The following is a 17,941-nucleotide window of genomic DNA, read 5'->3' as shown; positions in this document are numbered from 1 at the left end:
TTCCCTTGTGTGTTATTTGCTGTTTTTCCCTTGCTGCCTTTAATATGTTTTCCTTATATTTAATTTTTGACAGTTTGATTAATATGTGTCTTGGCGTGTTTCTCCTTGGGTTTATCCTGTATGGGACTCTCTGTGCTTCCAGGACTTGATTAACTATTTCCTTTCCCATATTAGGGAAGTTTTCAACTATAATCTCTTCAAATATTTTCTCAGTCCCTTTCTTTTTCTCTTCTTCTTCTGGGACCCCTATAATTTGAATGTTGGTGCGTTTAATGTTGTCCCAGAGGTCTCTGAGACTGTCCTCAGTTCTTTTCATTCTTTTTTCTTTATCCTGCTCTGTGGTAGTTATTTCCACCATTTTATCTTCCAGGTCACTTATCCTTTCTTCTGCCTCAGTTATTCTGCTATTGATCCCATCTAGAGTATTTTTAATTTCATTTATTGTGTTTTTCATCATTGCTTGGTTCCTCTTTAGTTCTTCTACGTCCTTGTTAAATGTTTCTTGCATTTTGTCTATTCTATTTCCAAGATTTTGGATCATCCTTACTATCATTATTCTGAATTCTTTTTCAGGTAGACTACCTATTTCCTCTTCATTTGTTAAATCTGGCGTGTTTTGACCCTGCTCCTTCATGTGCTGTGTGTTTTTCTGTCATCTCATTTTGCTTATCTTACTGTGTTTGGGGTCTCCTTTTCACAGGCTGCAGGTTCGTAGTTCCCGTTGTTTTTGGTATCTGTCCCCAGTGGCTAAGGTTGGTTCAGTGGGTTGTGTAGGCTTCCTGGTGGAGGGAACTAGTGCCTGAGTTCTGGTGGATGAGGCTGGATCTTGTTTTTCTGGTGGGCACGTCCACGTCTGGTGGTGTATTTTGGGGTGTCTGTGGCCTTATTATGATTTTAGGCAGCCTCTCTGCTAATGGATGGGGCTGTGTTCCTGTCTTGCTAGTTGTTTGGCATAGGGTGTCCAGCACTGTAGCTTGCTGGTCGTTGAGTGAAGCTGGGTCTTGATGTTGAGATGGAGATCTCTGAGAGATTTTCGCCGTTTGGTATTATGTGGAGCTGGGAGGTCTCTTGTGGACCAGTGTCCTGAAGTTGGCTCTCCCACCTCAGAGGCACGGCCCTGATGCCTGGCTGGAGCACCAAGAGCCTTTCGTCCACACGGCTCAGAGTAAAAGGGAGAAAAAATAGAAAGAAAGAAAGAAAGAGGCTATAATATAGTGAAGTAAAATAAAGCTATTATAAAGCAGAGCTATACAGACAAAATCTCACCCAGAAGCATATACATATACACTCACAAAAAAAACGAAAGGGGGAAAAATTAATATATCCTGCTCCGAAAGTCCACCTTCTGAATTTGGGATGATTCGTTGTCTATTCAGGTATTCAACAGATGCAGGCACATCAAGTTGTTTGTGGAGTTTTAATCCGCTGCTTCTGAGGCTGCTGGGAGAGATTTCCCCTTCTCTTCTCTGTTGGCACAGCTCCTGGGGATCAGCTTTGGATTTGGACCCGCCTCTGCGTGTAGGTCACCTGAGGGCGTCTGTTCCCCGCCCAGACAGGACGGGGTTAAAGGAGCAGCTGCTTCGGGGGCTCTGGCTCACCCAGGCCTCGGGGAGGTAGGGGTACGGAAGAGGCGGGGAGAGCCTGTGGCGGCAGAGGGTGGCGTGACGTTGCAGCAGCCTGAGGTGCGCCGTGTGTTCTCCCCGGGAACTTGTCCCCGGATCACGGGAGCCTGGCGGTGGCGGGCTGCACAGGCTCCCGGGAGGGGCGGTGTGGAGAGTGACCTGTGCTCACACACAGGCTTTTTGGAGGCGGCAGCAGCAGCCCCAGCGTCTCACGCCCGTCGCTGGGGCCCGCGCTGATCGCTGCGGCTCGCGCCCGTCTGTGGAGCTTGTTTAGGCGGCGCTCTGAATCCCCTCTCCCTGCGCGCCGTGAAACAAAGAGGCAAGAAAAAGTCTCTTGCCTCTTCGGCAGCTGCAGACTTTTTCCCGGACTCCCTACCAGCCAGCTGTGGTGCGCTAATCCCTTCAGGCTGTGTTCACGCCGCCAGCCCCAGTCCTCTCCCTGCGATCCGACCTAAGCCCAAGCCTCAGTTCCCAGCCCCGCCCGCCCTGGCGGGGGAGCAGACAAGCCTCTCGGGCTGGTGAGTGCTGCTCGTTGCCGAACCTCTGTGCAGGAATCTCTCCGCTTTGCCCTCCGCACCCCTGTGGCTGCGCTCTCTTCCGTGGCTCCGAAGCTTCCCCCCTCTGCCACCCGCAGTCTCTGCCCACGAAGGGGCTTCCTAGTGCGTGGAAATCTTTCCTCCTTCACAGCTCCCTCCCACTGGTGCAGGTGCCGTCCCTATTCTTTTGTCTCTGCTATTTCTTTTTTCTTTTGCCCTACCCAAGTACGGGGGCAGTTTCTTGCCTGTTTAGAGGTCGGACGTTTTCTGTCAGCGCTCAGTGGGTGTTCTGTAGGAGCAGTTCCACGTGTAGATGTATTTCTACTGTATCTGTGGGAAGGAAGGTGATCTCCGCGTCTTACTCTTCCGCCATCTTCTCTCCTCAGTCCTTACTTGGTTTTAAACATCGAAAATATTGTCTCTCACTCTGTCCTCCATCTTAAGTTTGTTTATAGTTTCTTTCAAGAAATTCATCCATTTTTCACCTGACTACCACATTATACAACTCTGGGAGAGGAATTCACATGAAGATCTGTGTACATGGTCCCCCTGGAGTTGTGCAGTGAATAATATATACAGCCATACATAGCCCTGATTTTCTGCCTTGTGGATTGCACTTGGTGTATCTTGTTTAAAAAGTCCTTCCTCACAACTAGATCACAATGATATTTTCCTGGTATTATTTTTATAATTACAAAAGAAAAACAGGATGGTGTTGTGTCATGAAGAAGCCATAAATAGTGTTTATGATGCCAAAAATGTAGATTTTAGCCAAAATAGATGACTATAGCAGAAATTTATATTAGATTTTATAATTTGACGGCAATGTTATCTATCTAATTATGTTTAGATAAGCAAATGTTAAAATTTGCATTCCAAAGGGCATGTTAACAGATGGTAGGGAAGGCAGACCACAATCATGCTGAATGACAGGCTGATTCCAGTTTTTAGTCTAAATATCTACTGAAGTTAATTCTCACAATAGGTAGATGACCTTGATATGGATCATAAAAAACTGGCATTAATTGTGAAGATCATAAAATAATGTTTGGATTTATACTTATATCATTCTGAAACATTGTTTTTGGCACATCACTTGCTTACTCTGGAAAGTCAACAGGTCTCCATTCCCTATCAGATCAAATCCAACTGCTGAAGTCTGTCAGTAGAGAAACCTGTAAACTGGCCTCATTCAGTTTCCCACTTCTCATCTCCCCAGCAGATTGTATATTCCAAATATATAGGTACCATGTCTTACACTCATATCTCCTCATCAACATCCTGGGAAATGTCATGATTAAAAACTGCAGCACCAGGCAAATAGGACACTATGTTTCTTAAGTCAACTAAAATTTACTAAACTATTTGAATAAATGCTCCATGCCTCACATGAAATGGCTAAAATTCATTTGAGCAACTCTTTTCACCTTGAAGTAACTCACCTGACCTCATACAAAGAAAAATACTAATGGCAGAAGCAAGTAGAAAATAACATGTTCAAAATGAGATATCAAATGATAAGGTATTTAAAAGTTGAGGTCAACCTCAGAACTGCTAATATGCCCGTTACAACCACAGAAATATAGGTTTACAGTAGTAAGTATTGTAGTCTTCTTCAAACCCTTTAATTCAAGAAAGAAGTTGAAAGGTTACAAAAAGTCAAAGGATAGACTCACCTCAGACCAAGTTTAGGATGTTTAAAGATTGATGTCATTTATTCTTGATTAATACTGGGGATTCCGTCTCACTTTAGGTATTAACACTTACTGGAATTTATAACAGTTAAGTCCAAATTAAAAGCTGACCCTTTTTTTTTCTCAGCCCCAAGCTATAGGCTTAATTATGACTGTTGAATGTATAATTTTCATTTTTAAGAGTTTGTGATACTTGTGGTACAAGTCTGGGCATTATGTTAAGAAAACCAAATCCATCTGATGACAGCTATAAATTCAGTGTCTACTGGAAAAATTTGCAGAAGCAAGAATTTTTCTTTCAACATTATATTTGACATTGAATAGAAATGTATTTCCCAAGGCAAAATTGAAAGTTACACACTTTTTAAAATTCAGTTGTGATTTTTCCCAAGTTCAGTGCTTCTCCAGGTCCACTCCTCCTTCTGTATTCATTCTCCTTGCTGAAGTACATTCTTTGGTAGTTCTTTCGTCAAGTGTCTATGGATAATAAACTCTCTTAGTATTTGTATATATGAAAAAGTCTGTTCAATAACAGATATCTGAGTATTAATTTGTTTTTTAAATCCAGCTCAAACATCAATGTGCTCTTTTCAAATTTTTATTTTTTGCCTGAGAGTTCCTCTTCAGCTAGAATTATAGGGTGTCCCATGAGTACCAGGGTAATGGAAGCCTCCCTATGGGATGGTTTCGCTGTTAACTTATGCCTGAGTACTATGGTTTTCACACATTTTTATGTTTGTTTCTTGATTTGGGCAGTCCAAATTTAGGGTCACTCTCACTCTGAGTAATCCCTGAGGTCTCCATCACTTGCATGTCATCCTGTTTTCATCCATGGCTAGTTGGCTCACATTTGCAAGAACTCTGGGCCTTGGTCTTTCCTGGTCCCCATTCTTGGACAGTGTAGTAATTTCACTGCTCCCTGCAGGTGCAGGACCAGCAACCTCAGCTTCCATGCCTAGATTTGTCCAACCCAAAGGCATAGGTCAGTTTGGTTCCTCCTACGGGCAGCAAAGTGTCAACTCCTTCTCCCCTCTATGTCTATATGTTTCTGGAGAATTTTTTTTCCCAATTTTGAACTTGGGTATAAATTTTTTAAAATTATTTTTTAATCTAGCATTTCTGTGTGTTGAATGGGGTAAAACGATTCTACTCAGTTCACCATCTTGGATGAATCCCTCCACATTACCTCTTTTACTTTGGTACAGATTATCTTGAGAAACCAGAGAGTGGATCCAAAAGCAGGTATTAACTGGTGCTTTCTGTCTGTTTGCCCTTCCATGCTGGAAGTTCTTAGTTATCAAAACCATCAAAACAAAATCAGAAGAGTTTTTCTTTATTCAGAGCAGGTAATTTCAGGACCACAATGAAATCTGAAGACATCCTATTAAAAGTGACAGCTATATGATAGTAGAAGTATATGAAAGCATTGGTTTGGCAATTATACCTGAGTTCAAGTGGAAAATCAATCTGGGGACCCAAAAATTTTTGAGATCAGTCATTTCATTTTGATTATTCCTGTTAGTTAAGACCAAAAGGAAAGAGAATAAAAGCCAATCCTCATATCAAAATTAATGCAATGAATAGTGGTCTTTTGTTGAAGCACTGATGATGAGATCATGTCTAGTCCAAGCAGAAGCCTGTCAATCTCACATTGTGGTCTATATTTAATCAAGTCTTTCGGGGTCTGCACAAAGTTCATCAAAATTTTCTCAACAAGATTGGATATAAATCAAAGAAATACAAACTAAGAAAGTTTTGAGGTACAATTGTATACCTATAAAATTAGCATAAATACAAAATCAATACCTAAGACTGTATTCAAATCTTGCTGATAAATTCCTACAATAGTTTTGGAAAGTAATATGGCAACATAGGTAGCAAAAACCATAATGTTTATTTCTTGAAACCATTAAGACCACATCTGGGAGTTTATACTATGGAAATAATTTAACCGAAGATTAAAATTATGTGCATGAAGCTGTTTATATAGAAGAGTGAAAAACTAGAAACAAATTATAAGTTATACTCTTTTAAGTTTCAAGCCATGTTAAATAATGGTGATTTATTGAAAGATAATAGCATGGCTTATAGGAACATCACAGTTCCAGAAGTGGAAAGTCTTAAAGTATAAGACATTAAGTTGTATTGTCATCATCAAACAATGTTAACCTCTCAGTCCCAACTCTGGTACTCTGCTTTTAAGGAGATTTTGATACTCTGTAACTTTACTTCTACTATTCCTACTACTACCAAACTATTTCTCTTATGTCTCAAGTTCAAATGCCCTCAAAAAGAGTATCTGTTTGTTTTTGACATTTGCTATGTGATATTGGGTGTGAGGGGGGGTCTTTGTTCAGCAGAGCTCTTACACAAGACCACATTGTAGATCTCTGACCAGGATCCGATGTCCACAGCCCTAGTCCAGTTGATAGCAGCAAGGATAGCAAGGTTGTATGATATGCTTTTTTTTCTTTAATCTTGAGGTTACATTATTTTTGCAACCTGAAAGCCAAAATTAAAAGTTTCTTAATGAACATTACTTAGTTATACACTTAATACAAGTTGCCCTTAATTGTCCATTTTTAAAATACAATAAAAACATGACCATACTCTGTTCAGCATGATTCATATTTGCAGAGTGACTTCTGAAATTAGAAAAGGTGATAGCCCAGCAGGGAGTGATTTCATTATGTAACAATTACTGAGATTCTATAATAAGAAAATATGGTGTATTTATTTCTCATTTCATAGGTCTTAATCTCTTCCTGATACAAATTCTCAAACCGCAGCTATAAGAAAAGACAAACACTTGTCAGGTAGGGAGAAAGGCTGTCAAGAGAGATTTACCTGTTTTGTATCAGAGCAAAACATGTCTAGAAAAGAGTTGCCCATGTTATGCATGGGCAAGATGAAAGAAAACACATAGCAACTATGTAAATATACTCATAAAACAAAACAAAAAAACAACCCAGTAACGAGGAAAGGAACATGGCACACCACATGCAGTCTGGAAAACAACACAAAGTATGGAAAAAATGTAAGAGTTCTTTCTGCTGGCATGTTTATGACAAAATAAGAACTTATAAAATGATAAAACAACAAAATGAGATTTGTACAAGAGAGATCATAGAATTTAGGAAACAAATTAAGACTGTTTTAGTCAGGATCCAATCAGGAGCCAGAAACCATACTAGCTATTTTAACCAAGGGAGTTGAAGAATTGTTAACTAAGTACTGAAAAATTGAAAGGGAAGAAAAGAACAATAAGATTATAGATAAATAAAGATAGATATATAGATATAGATATAGATATATTGCAACTTTGAGGAGGGTCCCCAATGAACTGAGTACCAGGCTTCTGAGAAGGGAGTGTTGCTTAGCTGGTTCTGGGGACTCTTAGAAGAGGAGCTCAATAGAACTGTGACCCAGACCTGTAAGGAAGAGGTGCTGACCAGCTGGTGCTGAGGTCTTTGAGGGGCTGTGATGAGGCTGGTTCTGCAAGTGTTAAACAAACAGTGACTGTAAATTGGACTTTGTAACTGACTATGCTTCTCCTGGATCAAAGCAACACTACCCTAGTGAAGAAATGAGGCTGAGGTGCCACTGAAAAGAGCAGGAAAACAAGAAAGGAGGAAATCCCTCCTCCCTCCTCCAGCTTTTAAGTCTCTCTCTGACACTTCCTATTCGAAGCACCTAACAGAGGGAAACTGGCAAAGGAGAAATGTGGTTTGCATGGTCCCAGCTCCAGCATCACAAACCAGGAGAAATGAAGGGTGGGTATGGAGGTGAGAGATGATATTTGTAAACTGGCACAAGGGCCAAAACAATATCATTACAGAATTAATAAATAAATTTGGAACAGCAAGAAACAGATCTAAGGACAGGGTCAAGGTTTATTTTGCTCACCACTCTATACCCAGTGCTTACCACAGTGCTTGGCCCATAGCAGGCGCCCAATAAATGTTGAAAGAATGGATGAATGAATGAATGAATGCTCACTGCTACCAATAACCCAACTCACATGGGTTTTGTTAAGGCACAATTGATTCTAACACTAAATTGTTTGAACTGATTTTCTACTGTTTTCTTTGAGAATCGCTTCTCCTATCATGGTCGTGGACATTATGGCCAGCAGAATAGCCATCAGTTATAGCCTGACCCTGAATAGCCAAAATAGACCAGAAACTTAGAACCATCAGCCTCTGTATTAAGGGAGATATGGAAAAAAATGAAATGCACAGTCTCTGACAATAACCTGTGAAGTGCTCACATTCTACATTGTCAGCCATGAATCTTATTGATCTTATAGAATGTATTTCAAAATTTTTTCTGTGGTGTTCTTTACCTTAATTGTATTAAAATACAGTACTCTTTTTTTTTTTTTCCTGCAGTGTGATTTGCATCATTTATTACTATCAATGGTACCTCCTTCTTATTCTGTGTAACATTAGCGTATCTTCCAGGAGAAAAAATAAGCAATCAAGGGCTTATTTTATGGATTTTTTTAATGTGTATTTTTAGTGTGGGAGGTTTTTGTATCATTCCAATGTATTCCTTGTGTTCAGGTTCAAGACTGAATGAACTTCATTAGAGTATATAAACTGTCACAGTTAAGGCAGTGCTTCATTGTTTTATAATGATAACTTTTCACAGTACAGAATCTATTGAGTGCTGGGATCTGCTTCTCACCTGTTCAGAAGGATACCAAATCAGAAGTCATAGTTTTCATACTTGACTGTTTCTTCACCTTCCCGGAATTCACATAATCCTGTTGACTTTGCACTTGAAACATACAAATATAAATCAGTCTTATTGATATTTTTTACTCTAAAGTTCTTCTGTGGCAAATCTGTCCTGAACTAGGATATTTTGACATGAGTAATTATAGCAGAATATATGCACAAAAAGTCATCGCACTCAAATATGCAATTTCACATTAGCAACTGATAACTTGAGGGGACAAGAAAGCTAGTAAGAGAAGAAAAATGGGACGGAAAGAGGAAGATATATGTGGATACTTTTAACACCTTCTCCTCTTACCACAATTACCAGATAAAGACACCATTTCTGCTGTGAACGCCATTGCTACTTAGCCGTAGCCGAACTCCTTGAAGGATAGGATAGGTGGACAGTCATTTGAGCCCACTCTATTCCCCAGCTGCCCAGATCTTGGAGAGAAGTCACAGCTTAGGCTCACCTAAGGACCACCAGACTTAGAGCTTCAAGGTAGAGGGAGCACAAACACATCTAGAACTACTGCCCACTCCTTCCCTCTGACAAGTTTTCTCTTTTCTTTATCCTCTCCTGTTCCTCTGCATTTTCTAGAAAATCTTCTAAAAACTTCTCTGACCCTTGGAGTTCTGGGTGTTGGCAAGCATAGATATTTAGCATTTCATGGTTATCTCTCCCTGAATTCTTGGTGGACAGGGATTTATGCTACTGGGACTGTTTCTCAAGGTTGCCCAGTGTTGCACCACTGGTGAAGGATACACACTGTCGTGATGATTTACTGTTGATTTTTCTGACAGCTCCCAGACCACCTGAAGGTACATTGATCACTTGTGGTCTGAGGGTCACTGTTCCAGAACATTTGTGATCAACTCTAGCTCACCTTTGAGGGAAGGACTCCGTCATGTTCACTGCTTGTATCCCCAATACTTAGAACTGTATTTGGAATATTCTCAGTGCCCAGTAAATATTATTTCTTCTCTTATATTTATTCTTTTACTAGTGGAATTTAATTTACATGTTCTAAATGTAGTTTGAGAGTTCCTGGAAAGCTAGAGCTATGGGAAAGCTATCTTCCAGAGAATTCATCATTCTTTACAATGTATATAAAGTCCATTGAATGTTAGTTATTGGACAAAATCCAATGAAAATAAAAAATATTTCTGTACTACAAATAATGTATTTTAAAAGTTTTAGCAAGAAATAAGTAGTGTTAAAAATATTGATGTGAGAAAACGATATAGTGGTTCCTCAAAAAATTAAATATAGAACAACCATATGATCCAGCAATTCCACTTCTGGGTATATACCCAACAGAACTGAAAGCAGAGACATGAATAGACCTTTGTACATCAGTGTTCACAGCAGTGTTACCAAGTCCAATCTCACTCTGCTTGCTGCACGATAGGCCAATAAATCGGGAAACGAGGTGTTGAGGCAAGGAATAACGACTTTATTCGGAAAGCCGGCAGACTGTGAGAAGATGGCAGACTAGTGTCTCAAAAAGACTATCTTGGGCTTCCCTGGTGGACCAGTGGTTAAGAATCCGCCTGCCAATGCAGGGGACACGGGTTCGATCCCTGGTCTGGGAAGATCCCACATGCCGCGTAGCAACTAAGCCCGTGCACCACAACTACTGAGCCTGCGCTCTAGAGCCTGCAAGCCACAACTACTGAGCCCACGTGCCTAGAGCCCGTGCTCCGCAACAAGAGAAGCCACCACAATGAGAAACCTGCATACCGCAACGAAGAGTAGCCCCCGCTCGCTGCAGCTAGAGAAAGCCCGCGTGCAGCAACGAAGACCCAACACAGCCAAAAATAAAAACAAATAAATAAATTTATAAAAAAAAAAAAAATCTTATCGGGGTCTGGATGCCAGTTTCTTTCATAGAACAGAGAGGTGGAGGAGGTGAGGAAGTAAAGTAAAAAGGCCATAAGTCTTGCAAATATCTCCTGGAATGGCCAGCCTCAGGGAAGGGATGTGTTAATTTCTTCTTTCTTGTAGCCATTCACAGGTGGACAGGGTCTGGATGTTTCCCTGAACATAGGCACTTTGGTTTAACATTCAGGCAGAGGGGCAGGGTTCCCCGAGGCAGGCCATTATGTATAGACAGTATCCTTCTAGTGAACAAAAGCAACGGGAAGCAAAGGTTAAAGTAAAAGAAACAGATCTGACATGTAGCCAGATTTTGTTCTTCCCTGTAACAACAGCATTATCCACAATAACTAAAAGGTGAAAGCAACCCATAATGTCTATCAACAAATGAATGGATTTTTTTTAATGTGGTATATACATGCAATGGAATATTATTCAGCTTTAAAAAGAAATGAAATTCTGGGACTTCCCTGGTGGTCCAGTGGCTAAGACTCTGCACTCCCAATGCAGGGGGCCCAGGTGCGATCCCTGGGTCAGGGAACTAGAACCCACATGCCACAACTAAGAGTTCACATGCCATAACTAAAAGATCCCGTATGCCACAACTAAAGATTCCACATGCTGCAACTAAGACCCGATGCAGCCAAATAAATAAATACTAAAAAAAACCCCGAAATTCTGACACATGCTTTAATATGGATCAACCTTGAAAACACGGTGCTAAGTGAAAGTGAAATAAGCTAGTCACAAAAAGACAAATAATGTATGATTCTACTTAAACGAGGTACCTAGAAATAGTCAAATTTAGAGACAGAAAGTAGAACCGTGGTTGCCAGGGTCTGGGGAAAAGGGAAAGTGAGGCGTTATTGTTTAATGAGTACAAAGTTTCAGTTTGGGAAGATGAGAAAATTCTGGAGATGGATGGTGGTGATGGTTCACAATAATGAAAATGTATGTAAAACCACTGAACTATATACTTAGAAATGGTTAGAATGATAAACTTTATGTAATATATATTTTACCACAATAAAAAAAGAAAAAATGTTGACAAAAATTTTTAAAGAATATTGGTCATTAGAAAGTATCTGATATTGTTTTAGCTCTTTATTTTGTAGCTCTGAACTTTGAATAACCCATTTTCCCAGTTCAGTGGTTCTTAAAGTGTGATCTGGGGACCCTTGGAGGTCACCAATACCTTTACAGGAAACTCGTAAAGTCAAAATTATTTTCATAGCAATACGAAGATGTTATTTGTGTTTTTTTACCTTCATTCTCTCATGAGTAAATACTGGAGTTCTGCAAAGGTCATATGACATACGTTATCACGAAAGACTGAATTCAGAAGCAGCAAGGAGAATTCTACTCTCTTTTATTAAGTCAGACATTTTTTTGTCTGACAAATTTGTCTCCGAAAATATAGTTATTTTCATAAAATATATTATTTATGTTAATGTTACCGAGTCCAAGCTCTCTCTGCTCACCACATGACAGGCCAATGAATCAGAGAGGATGTGCTGAGTCAAGGAATACAACTTTATTCGGAAAGCCAGCAGACTGAGAAGATGGCAGACTAGTGTCTCCGAAAAACCATCTTATGGTGTTTGGATGCCAGTTTCTTTTATAGCACAGAGAGGGGGAGGAGATGAGGAAGTAAAGTAAAAAGGCCATGAGTTTTGCAAATATCCCCTGGAATGGCCAGCCTCGGGGAGGGGATGTGTTAATTTCTTCTTTTTCACAGCCATCCACAGGTGGACAGGGTCCAGATGTTTCCCTAAACAACAGCACTTTGGTTTAACATTCAGGCAGAGGAGCAGGGTTCCCCGAGACATAATACATAAGCAAGCTTCCCGTTGCTTTTCTTCTTTTAGTGAAGAAAAGCAACGGGAAGCAAAGGTTAAATAAAAGAAACAGATCTAACATGTAGTCAGATTTGGCTCTTCCCTGTTACATTAACATGTAATATAATTATTATTATAATTTTAAATGAATTAGTAAGTATTTTAATATTTTCTCTAATTTCTAATATGGAAAATAGTGATAGATAAAATCTACACAAACAAAAACTTTGGGGTTCTCAATATTTTTAAGAGTGTAAAGTTGTCCCAAGACCCGAAATTTTGAGAATTGCTGGTCCAGTTTATAGGGTGATCAGACAAACCCATTAAGATGCTTGCAAAATGACATTTCTCTCCTAAAATTTTACCCATTAGCTCAGGTTAATCAGGCTAATCTCCAACCTCTTCTAAATTCAGATAAAACCCAAAATTGTCTGTGAACATAAACAGTTTTGTCAAATGTGGGTTAAGTAATACTACTTGCTGATAAATAATTCTGAATCTGCAAACTTCTGGGCCTGACTTTATTGCTACTGGATCAAAATTCATGCCTGCACATAGAGGATGGCAGTTGAATATTCTAACACAAATTAGGGGTTTGGAAGAAATGTACTCTTTAATTGTGCACCTTATCTATTTTGTGGTCACTTAAATATAACCCACTAATTATAGAGTTCTTATTCTACTTAGATATACAATTTAAAATTCATTATCCAGCAGTATAATTCTCAAAGACTGTATAAAGACTAGTTATACAATAGTGACATCAGAAATATAGTCATAGTTTAAGATAGGTCACTCAGTCTTCTTTTAGTCTGTATAACCATGTTTTGCTTTCTAAAAGATCCTTGAGAGAAGATGTTTCTGGTAAACGCTGACTGAAACTGTCTTAATTCTTTTCCTTTGCAGGAAATCAGGTCTTATCAAGTCACCTACAGGCATAGTGGTTAAAAACTTAAACTTGCGTGGTAGGCAAACCTGCATTCCAATCTCAGCTCAGATACTTAGTAGCTTCGTGACCTCAGGCAAATTGCTTACCATCTTTTATTTTATTTTATTTTTTTACTTTTTTATTTTTTTGTGGATAAGTAGTACTTTTATTTGAAATAACACAAAGAAGCATAGCTAAAAATATTCTATTCACCCAAAAGAAGGCAGGAAAGGAAGAAGGAGAAACTAAAGATCAGATGGAACAATTAGAAAACAAATACCAAGATGACATATTTAAATCCAACCATATCAGTAATTACATTAAGTGTAAATGGACTCCAGTTAAAAGATACAGCTTGTTAATTTGTATGAAAAAGCAATACTCAACCATATACAGGCCTCCCCCACTATCCAAAAGCGGAGGATTCCTGTGAAACCTTTTGTAAGCCAAAATGGCGTAAAGCAAAAAAGCAATTACCTTAGGACACATCTTGTTAATAGATGCACAAAATAAATCAAGATAAAGCACAGATGCTCAAAGCTATAGCGGCTTAATGCTGGGATGCTGAGTGTAGTTCCCAGGGAAGGAGCTTTGAGGTGCCACTCTTGATGCTCAGGGTTTGCACTGCCTCTATAACAGCTCACTGCAAAACAAACACTGAAAGCTATTTTCAGTTTTCACCTTTTTTCGTAAAAGTGAAAATCCTCTTCAGATTTCTTTCATTTAATGACAACAGGTACCAATGTAGGTCTTTCATCAAAGTGAAGGAAAAGCAAACTTTCAAAAAGCAGGGCATACCTGTATTGTCTATAAGAGAAGCACTTTAAAGATACAAATAGATTACAATTTAAAAAGAGATGGGACCTGGTAGCCCTACAAGCATTTGGTACTAAACATAAACTCTGTGCAATGATGACTGGGATGGTAAAAAGAGCAGGATAAATATTTGAGCAGGAGAGCAGTCCTTTCTTGATTCCTTCTGGTGAGCAGGGGTTGCTGCTGACATTTCTTCTGATCTGAGGTGGTGGGATCTAGGTCTTTCCAGATCTTTCCAGTTCACCTCCAGTGTTTTAATTGCTCTGGAGATACAAGGGAGCAATAAACTTGGGAAGCTGCCCTTTACACTTTGCCTATAGGTTCTCACTTTCAGCTCACCCTCCTACGGTGGTTCTTCCTCTCAAGTCCTTTCTTTAGCACTGGACGCTGCCTTCGGGGGAGAGGGGCGGTAGCACACGACACTGCCCCCCTCTCGGCGCCCGGTCAGGGCCTCTCAGAGCAAAAAGTCGGGGGCTGAGAGACGTAAGCGTACCGGGGCGGCAAGGGACGGACCCCTGAGTGCAGGGCTCGAACAGGTAACGGGGACCAAGAGGCTGCAGCACAGCGCCCCCAGGGTTCTCCCCCGGTACCGCGTGCAGAGCCGGAAAGGCGCCGCTTACCATCTTTTAATCTCACTTTACTTATCAGTAAAATAGAGATATTAATACCTTTTCCCAATGGATTAAGTAAGAATTAAGTAATGGGTAAAAAGCAATTAGCCCAGTCCTGGATCCATATTAAGCACCTGATCAATATTAGCTACTATTTCAAATACTGTTGTTGGCCTCCATTGCACTATCGAGGTATTTCTAATTAGAAGTAAGAGAAAGAAATCAAAGGTCTTGCTGTTATCATTTTCCCTCTTTCATTAGGAAATGCAGAGACTGACAACACTAAGAACTATAGAAAGGGAAAAGCAGGCACTTTTCTGTCTGTCCTCTGAAAGCAAAGGATAGTCAGAGAAGAGGATTAAGCCAAGTCATGTCTCTTGTCAATTCTAAAGTGAACATTTATTTCACATTATAACACCTCTGCAATAGGGATATGTCTTACACTGCTTAACTAGCAGAGTTTTTTCTTTCTTAATGCTAAATAAAATAATGGCACATCTTAAAATTCATGGCATCTTAAATTCAATGAAATAGAGTAATTGAGCTTTCTACTAAAAAATACTAATAGCACCCAAATAATCCCCCAAAGTACACCCTTTATTATTGTATTTATCACAGTATCTTACCATCTCTCTCCCCAGGCCTAACATGCTTATCATCTGGCACAAAGAGGTCACTTAGATTGATGGAATCAATGCATGCATGGGCTTGATCTGACCTTATTCTCCACTCCTACGGTGAGTATCTGAAAAGAAATGTAGCCAAGGGAAGTCTATTTCTCTTTTCTCAGAATCCAACAGTCTTTAATTATATAGTGTTGATGTTGCTTATACTTGTTTCATGCATGTGAACCTCATCTACCCAACTATAGTGGAAGCATCTCAAGATAAGGACTGAGTCAGATAAATTTGCCTTCCCTACAGGGCTGGTGATGTGGTATATACTTCGTGATCAATTGCCTAAAGGGATTTTTTTTTTTTTGCACTGTACAAGGATATATGACCATATTCCTGCCAATCTGACTCCCCTAGAATTCTGAGTAGGGGATTTTAAAAACTTCCTTCGGGAATTCCCTGGCAGTCCAGTGGTTAGGACTCTGGACTCTCACTGCCCAGGGCTGGGTTCAATCCCTGGTTGGGGAACTAAGATCCCACAAGAGCGTGGCACGGCCAAAAAAATAAAATATATAAATTGTTGCAGAACTTTAAAAAAAAAATCCTTCGCTGCTCTAACAATTCAAATCACTTAGATTTCTTTCTCCACCACTTACTGATTGTTAATGGACCCTTTGTCTGTTGATCAGAAGAGTCAAACCTATAGTGAAAGAATTACAAACTGCAGAATAGACGGTCACTGGCATAGCTGACGCTGTTGGTGTATCACTCACAGACCCTCTGATCACTTTTGATCAATTCTGGGGTCTATCTCCTAACTTATGTTTGCTTTGCTTCCAAAGAAGATGCTTTGTCAGTATTTGCAGAAATTCAGAATTGCCCTGGGGGAACCATAGCCATTGATTGATTGGTGCCTGAATAGAAAGCCCACAACCTTTGCCTCAAGGCTGGATAAACCCTGAGGTATAATTTATGCTCCAGAGCTCCTCACAGCATCAGGCCAAGGCCAGGGCTTCATGAAATGGCACTGGCACTGTGCTTGCTTCATTTCCCCCATCCCTATCCTACTCCCTCTACACCCTTAAAAAAGGGCGTCTTTGAGACAGTTAGGATCTGAATTTGATAGTGTCTGAGTTTTTGCATAAAAATAATGGGAAAAAAAGTTTTGTCTTCCAAGATTTAAACGTTTATTCTTCACCCTGGGTATATATTCTTGAAACTCATAATGAGCAATATAAAACCATCAACAAAACCAAGACTAGGGAGTCTTTCTGCCCTGCCCTTTAGGAGGACACATTCTGCCCTGAGCAGGATAATAGGAATAAGGGAACAAAAGAACAGCAAACAATTAGAACTGACCAAACAGCATTTCACAATCGATTTTATTTTATTTACAAGTGATATTTATCTAATTTTATTTTTGACAATGTCTGGCTTCTTTGCTGAGCTTCTTAGTGGCTTTTTGGAACTAAAACTGTAGGGCAAAATGAGTTGATCGATATTTTGATAAAATGCTGCAAGATCACATAACAGAAATGCATCCTCTGATAGGCTCTGATTTCTCTCTCACTGCATCCCTTATAATGTAGTAGTCTTTCCTTATCAATGGTTTATTTTACCTGTGGTTAACCACTGTAGGAAAATATTAAATGGAAAATTCCAGAAATAAACAATTCATAACTTTTAAATTGGGCACCATTCTGAGTAGCGTGATGAATCTTGTGCCATCCTGCTCCATCCACCTGTGACACAAACCATCCCTTTGTCCAGCATATCCATGGAGTATACACTACCCACTGGTTAGTATAGGAAAAAACATAGCATACCTAGGGTTTGGTACTATCTGAGGTTTCAGGTATCCACTGCGGGTCTTGGAAGATATCCCTACGGATAAGGGGGACTACTGTACTCTGGAGTCTCAAAAACAAATCTCAGGATCTATTCTAGTGAATGGAACAGTTATACAAGATTGTATACCTTGGCAGGCAGTTTCACAAATTTGTTTCTGAATTTCTTCAAAGCTCTTAGGTGTGGTAGATGGAAGTGTGGATGGTGACAACTCTGAGACTGAATTCTTGTTCTTTTCCTTTTACGGCATTCAGCAAGTTGTTTAATCTTCCTGAGCTTCAGTTTTATTTCCTTAATAAGACTGTTATAAAGAAATGAATGAGATAATATGTAGTTGGTGGGGCAGCTGTTTGAGATGTTAATTTATATCTTGTTCAGGCTGCTATAAGTATTTCTGCCTCCCCGATCCAAGGAAAGCAGCCATGTCTACCTCCAGGAGTAGTTAATGGCTTTAATGTTGCAGGGCCAAAATTAAAAGTTGTCTGACACTCAGAGCATAACCTTTGGTCTAGTCTTGAAGGTGATCCAGCTGGATTGTTGCAGGTGGCAGGAGACATTAAGGGTTGGGAGAAGAAGTGGACCAACACTAGAGAGTAAACTATTTGGGAAACACCTCCCCATGTTTAGAGGGGATGCATTTATGGATTTCAAGAGAGTCAGGGACATGTGCCGTACTCCCACATAGTAGCAGGATCCAGGGCCTCTGATGGTGGCCAGCTTGTAACAACATTGTATTTGTCAAGATAGAATGATAGAACCTATTTTCTTTAACAGTTTTTTGGCTGGATTTATAATTTTAAGATATTTAACATATGGTATATGAACCTCTAT

General features: G+C 39.8%; 1 long non-coding RNA gene across 1 annotated transcript in view; it reads left to right on the top strand.

Moving 5' to 3' along the window:
• The window catches only part of LOC137759616 (uncharacterized), a 76,967-nt gene that overhangs the window by 50,483 nt on the left and 8,543 nt on the right, over window positions 1-17,941 (top strand). The window contains exon 3 of the long non-coding RNA XR_011073116.1: window positions 15,290-15,385. This is a non-coding gene — a long non-coding RNA (uncharacterized lncRNA). The remainder of the gene's footprint in view (window positions 1-15,289; window positions 15,386-17,941) is intronic.

This window comes from Eschrichtius robustus, chromosome 1, assembly GCF_028021215.1.
Source record: "Eschrichtius robustus isolate mEscRob2 chromosome 1, mEscRob2.pri, whole genome shotgun sequence".
Lineage (NCBI taxonomy): Eukaryota > Metazoa > Chordata > Mammalia > Artiodactyla > Eschrichtiidae > Eschrichtius > Eschrichtius robustus.
This window is presented reverse-complemented; position numbering and strand designations above follow the sequence as displayed.